Genomic DNA, 7,033 nt, shown 5'->3' with positions numbered 1-7,033 from the left:
CTTTCTATTTAGCTAGAAGTGGCCTCCTTTGCTAAATTCTGATTTCAGTCTGTGTATGTTTTTTCCCTCTCCTCTCAGAGTCAATATTTGTGGGGGGCTGTCTATCCTTTGGGGATTTTCTCTGAGGCAAGATAGTTTTTCCTTTTCTATCTCTAGGGGTAATTAGTCCTCCGGCTGTGTCGAGATGTCTAGGGAGCGCTAGGTACATTCCACGGCTACTTCTAGTTGCGGTGTTAAGTTCAGGGTCTGCGGTCAGTACAGGTACCACCTTCTCCAGAGTACGTCTCATGCTGCTCTTAGGCCACCAGATCATAACACACGTCAATACCCGGCACTGCACCAGGCACTCAGGAGCGGAGTGTGCAGCCGCGTAGCAATAGATGGAGCTGCAAGCTCCGATCCAAGTGCCGGGTGCAGCGCTGGGTATTGACGTGCGAGGCTCATCCGAGTTTCTCACATGTGAGTATGAGCCTCTCTATATAGAATCTTATCAATACTTGCTGCCATCTTATATCTCAGTAATGTAACAAACTGTCTTCACTTAATACAGATTTTACCCAAGAGTTGAGAATTTCGAAAATGACTGAATCAGCTCGGGAGGAGGAAGAAGCAGATTTTTCTGATAAGATATATGGCAAAGTTCCTTATTTTCACCTGTGCTTTTGATTTATGAAATAAAAATTAAAGCAATGGTTCCCCTTTAAATCATTCTGTTATGTTTAAATTAGTTAATAAAGCAGAGATTTGTATATTTAATATGAGGGTTAGTGTATATATTTCTTTATTTTACAGCATAGTTTTTTTTATTAAACATCAGTTTTTGCTCAGCTTTGTAGATGGATCACTGAGTGTAGTGGATGGGCAGAAATAAAGTAAGCAAAAGTATTTGTCAGCTGAATTTTTTGCATCATCCTATTGTTGAAATCTTGCAGATCATTTAGGAGTTATGTTTTTTCTTATCCCTTCCATCTTGGACTGTTGGTGGTTAAAGGAAATCTGTCACCATTTTTGTGTCATACCAGCTAAAAATATCATCTAAGCATCTGCTATGCATTCCCTAAGTAGTTATGTAACCCCCTGACTCCCCTTGTATAGCCCTTTTTTATTTCTCCTGTGCTGTATTCTAATAGGGTCCATCTGGTCCGATGGGCGTGGCTTCAGGCCACTTCGCCCCTTTGCCCTGGTCGGCGCTCATAGCAAGTGAAGTATTCTGCTACATACAAGCAATCTGATCATCGCCTGAATGTAGCAGAGCCGATCGGGTTATGGCAGCTTCTAGTCTCCCATGGAGACTATTGAAGCATGCCAAAAGAGAAAAAAAAAATGGTTTTAAAAAATATAAAAAAATGTAAAATTTCAAATCACCCACTTTTGCCCCATTCAGAATAAAACAATAAAAAAAACAAGCATACACATATTTAGTATCGCTGCATTCAGAATCGCCCGATCTATCAATAAAAAAAGAATTAACCTGATCGTTACATGGCAAGCGAGAAAAAAGTTTAATTTTTTTGGTCGCAATGACATTGCATTAAAATGCAATAATGAGCAATCAAAAGATCGTATCTGCATCAATATGGTATAATAAAAAACATCTGCTCGGCGCACAAAAAAATAAGCCCTCACTCAACCCCGAGATCACGAAAAATGGAGACGCTACGGGTCTCATAAAAAGGCGCTTTTTAGTTTTTTTAACAAAGTTTGGAATTCTTTTTCACCACTTAGATAAAAAAGAACCTAGACATGTTTGGTGTCTATGAACTCGTAATGACCTGGAGAATCATAATGGCAGGTCAGTTTTAGCATTTAGTGAACATAGTATAAAAGCAAAACAAAAAACAACTGTGGGATTGCATTTTTTTGCAATTTCACCGCACTTGGAATTTTTTTTCCAGTTTTCAGTACAAGATATGTTAAAACAAATGATGTCATTCAAAAGTACAACTCGTCCTGCAAAAAAACAAGCCCTCACTTGGCCATATTGACAGACACATAAAAAAGTTCTGGAATGGCTCTGGGAAGGAAGGAAGCGAAAAACCGAAAACGCAAAACCAAAAATACCTCCGGTCATGAAGGGGTTAAAAGAACAGGTATTAGTCAAATGGGGATGACTTAGCCAAAGGGGGAGAACTTAGTATTCTTACACAACTACAGAGCAGTAGAAAAAGTTCCTTTCTGCCTTTCCACCAAAGACTATAAAATAGCTTTTATATATTTCTCGCAGCTTTGATTTTGCAACGTTATTATTATTATTATTATTTATTATTGTGCCATTTGCTCCAATGGCACTTTACATGAGAGGAGGGGTATACATAATAAAAAAAGTAAGACATAATAGGACAGGGGAACAGTGCCAAGTGCTTTAAGAGACTAAGACAGGAAGTAAAAGTATGTTATTCCCAAAAACCTCATGTAGCATGGAAGAGGACTGAGTTGCGGTAGTAGGCACAGCTACACTGATATGCACGTCACTGTGCCTCTGTAAACAATATATGGTCCATAAGGATGCATTAATCTGCAGTTATCGGTTGAACTGATCAACCATTCATGACTTACCTTAGAACTAGACCATCATTTTTTCAAGTTCGAGAAAACTCTTTCAAGTATTTGAACATTTTTGAGCATATTTTTTATGTTTAGTTATACCCTCCATAGTTAATACATTGTGCTACAATGGATAGTAACATTGTTGTTACATTTTTTATCTATATTATAGATATCTACAGCAATTTATCATTTTATAGTAAAATGGTTACAACTTGTTTTGTAAAGAACACTGGGAATTCAAAATTCTTGCGTATAATGTGCAAAATGTTCACATAATGAAATTTTACAAAGGAATACTAATAAAGTCACTTTTTTTTGTTAAAGATGCTTAAATTATGGTATCATTACTCAAGAAAAAAACTGCAGACAATAAGAATACTACTTTTTTAATTATTTGAAAGTCTGCAGCACAGAACTTGCTAAAAGGCAGCCAATGAAGTGCTCATTTTTGCCCAAGGACAGATGTTAAATATAAGGGAAAAGAAGAGCAATGACTTGTAAAATTTGCATTTAATCTGAAGATCTTTGAAAAAGAAGTAATATTACGATACATTATCTATCTAGGCATTTATTCTGTTATGATAAAAGATAATCATGCGCACGGTGCAGATGGTGCCACTGATGTAATTCCATATTTGTATTTAAAGATCATAAAAAACTCAAAGTTTTGAAATAATCAAACAACTAGTAAAGCATTGGCATCAAAAGCAGAATTAGCTCCAATTAAAATTCAATAGTTACAAGTCTGTGAAAAATCATTTACCCCCTTCCAGATGTCCCTTATTATTTATTCAACTACTTCTCAAGCCTGAATAAGTGTTATTGTTAATCTTAATGACTGAGAGTCCCATCCATTGTATACGTTTTTTAGCTCTCCCTTGCAATTTTTCCTATCTCTAGGGTACAGTTTTGTGAACTAGTGCCCAGAGCTTAATGGTATATTTTAAATCAAGATGTCTTACCATTTCTAACTTACAGCTGGTCACAGGCATAGGATACCTAGCATTAAGCCAACATTTATCATAGTTATGGCCTTGATAACATGATTTTATTTTGTTTGCTGGAAATGTCTATATTGTAAAAATATGTGTTCATAACCAAGCTGCCGAGAAAGCCACAACAAAGCAGCATGACAGCAAGGTGCAATAAAAGGAGGATAGAATGAAAAATTACATAATGGTAGTAAAATATTTTAACTAAAGGGATTAACCACTTTACCTTTATTTTTATACTGTAGATGTATTAGGGAAATATACTGTACATAAGTATTAAAGGTTCTCTTCCTGCACTACTTAGTTCTGCCTTCTTCACAGACTGCACTCTCCAGTCTACAACATGGTTGATGATAGAGATGTGACAAGACCTGTCCATCAACCTCCTTAAATCAGCTGTTCTCTCTGCAGTATTTTTTTAATTGGAGGGGGGCTGATAGACAGGTCTAGTGTTATGCTACTCCATCAACTGACATACTGAGAACATAAGAGCTGTGCATTATATAAGGAAGGCTGCACTAACAAGTGCAGGAGGAGAATCTATAATATTATATATTAGTAAGTGACAAAAAATCATGTCTCCAAAATCTATAAAAATACAGATTAAAGAAGTTCTCTGGTCACAACAAACTAATGACCATTCAGTGGATTAGATCATCATGATTCGACATCCAGCATCCCCACAGATCAGTCATCACTGCATGAAAACAATTTGAACTAAACTGCAAAGCACAGCTCCATTCAATATGTAGCAGAACTAAAGAAAGTAGCTGTTCTGCTGTACCCAGCTGCAGCCACTACACATTAAAAAGTGCTGAGCTTTGTATCTCTATTCAAAATATTTTACATCTGACAGTAGATCAAATAATAGCTATTAGTGGGGGTATCGGGGGTCAGCTCTAAAACCGATCGAATATTCACAAGATAGGGCATCAATTTGTTGTGACCTCTTATGTGACTAAACCTTTTAAGTACATACCAGTTATTTTCCTGAAAATGTACTGACAGCCATAACTTTTATTTTTCCATAGCTATATTAGGTGTTGTGGATTCTGTTTGCGGGCTCCCTCTGGTGGTTACTGCTGGTACTGGGTGACTTTGGTGGGTTGCGGCCTTTGGTTTCCATCTGTCCATCAGAGGCTGGGTGTTTCCTATTTTACCTGGCCTCTCTGTCATTTCCCTTGCCGGCTATCAATGTGTTCAGATGTGCTCTGTTTGGTTCCTGCCTACCTGCTCCCAGATCTTTCAGGATAAGCTAAGTGCTGATTTTCAGTTGTTTGTTTTTTTTGTCCAGCTTGCTTAGAATGTCTCTTTGTTAGCTGGTTGCTCTGGTGGACTGAGGTTCTCCCCATGTGCCATGAGTTGGCACATGGGTTCTTGTAATCTCAGGATGGTTTTTTTGATTAGGGTTTTTTGCTGACCGCTCAGTCCCCTTTTGTGTCATTCTGCTTTCTAGTTTTCAGCGGGCCTCTATTTGCTAAAGCTATATACATCATCTCTATGTGTGTGCCTTCCTCTCATTTCACCGTCAATACATGTGGGGGGCAACTATATCTTTGGGGTTAATTCCTCTGGAGGCAAGTGAGGTCTTTGTTTTCTCTGCAGTACTAGTTAGCTCTTAGGCTGGTGCGTGGCGTCTAGAACCAACGTAGGCACGCTCCCTGGCTATCTCTAGTTGCGTTTGTCAGGCGTAGGGCAGCGGTCAGCCCAGGTTCCATCACCCTAGAGCTCGTCCGATATTTATTTGTACTTTGCTTGTCCTGTGCTATCCCTAGCCATTGGGGATTCATGACAGTATAGCCGGCCCACAAAGTGTTAATTGTTTGGGCTGAAGCAGGAGAAAAAGAAGTGTTCAAGGAAATTTTTTTTTTTTTTTTCCTTCAGAGTTTTGCTGCCTAGCCCTTAATTGCTGTCTAGCTGCTTCTTACCTCCTCTTAACCCTTGAATGGCTCTGATCTTAGCTGTTTATCATGGATGTCCAGAGTTTGGCTTCCAGCCTGAGTAATCTCGCGGCAAAGGTTCAAAACATACAGGATTTCGTTGTTCACACTCCCATGTCTGAACCTAGAATTCCTATTCCAGAGTTTTTTTCTGGAGATAGATCTACCTTCCTGAATTTCAGGAACAATTGTAAATTGTTTCTCTCTTTGAAATCTCGCTCCTCTGGAGACCCTGCTCAACAGGTCAAGATTGTTATATCGTTCCTACGGGGCGACCCTCAGAATTGGGCATTTGCATTGGCACCAGGGGATCCTGCATTGCTCAGTGTGGATGCGTTTTTTCTGGCATTGGGATTGCTCTATGAGGAACCTAACCTAGAGATTCAGGCTGAAAAGGCTTTATTAGCCCTCTCTCAGGGGCATGATGAAGCGGAAATATATTGTCAGAAATTTCGGAAATGGTCGGTGCTTACTCAGTGGAATGAGTGCGCCCTGGCTGCAAATTTCAGAAATGGTCTTTCTGAGGCCATTAAGGATATTATGGTGGGGTTCCCTGCGCCTACAGGTCTGAATGAGTCTATGGCTATGGCCATTCAGATTGATCGGCGTTTACGGGAGTGCAAACCCGTGCACCAGTTGGCGGTGTCTTCTGAACAGGCACCTGAGACTATGCAATGTGATAGAATTCAGTCCAGAAGTGAACGGCAAAATTATAGGCGGAAAAATGGTTTGTGTTTTTATTGTGGTGATTCAGCTCATGTTATATCAGCATGCTCTAAACGCACAAAAATGGTTGATAAATCTTTTGCCATTGATACTCTGCAGTCTAAGTTCATTTTGTCTGTGACTCTGATTTTTTCACTGTCTTCCATTTCCGTCGATGCCTATGTGGATTCAGGCGCTGCCCTGAGTCTTATGGATTGGTCATTTGCTAAACGCTGCAGTTTTAGTCTAGAGCCTCTGGAAGTTCCTATTCCTCTGAAAGGAATTGATTCTACACCATTGGCTATGAATAAACCGCAGTATTGGACACAAGTGACCATGCGCATGACTCCCGTTCATCAGGAGGTGATTCGCTTCCTTGTACTGTATAATTTACATGATGTACTAGTGCTTGGTCTGCCATGGTTACAAACTCATAATCCTGTCCTGGACTGGAAAACAATGTCTGTGCTAAGCTGGGGATGTCACGGGGTTCATGATGATGCACCTCCGATTTCTATAGCTTCATCTACTCCTTCGGAGATCCCTGCGTTTTTGTCGGATTATAGGGATGTTTTTGAGGAGCCTAAGCTCAATTCGCTCCCTCCCCATAGAGAGTGTGACTGTGCTATAGAATTGATTCCTGGCACTAAGTTCCCTAAGGGTCGTTTATTTAATCTGTCATTGCCAGAGCATACTGCTATGCGGAATTATATTAAGGAGTCCTTGGAAAAGGGACATATTCGTCCATCTTCGTCCCCTCTGGGAGCAGGTTTTTTTTTTCGTGGCAAAAAAAGATGGTTCCCTGAGGCCTTGTATAGATTATCGCCTTCTGAATAAGATTACAGTCAA

This window comes from Ranitomeya variabilis, chromosome 1, assembly GCF_051348905.1.
Source record: "Ranitomeya variabilis isolate aRanVar5 chromosome 1, aRanVar5.hap1, whole genome shotgun sequence".
NCBI classification, from domain to species: Eukaryota; Metazoa; Chordata; class Amphibia; order Anura; family Dendrobatidae; genus Ranitomeya; species Ranitomeya variabilis.
Note: the sequence above shows the minus strand (reverse complement) of the source record.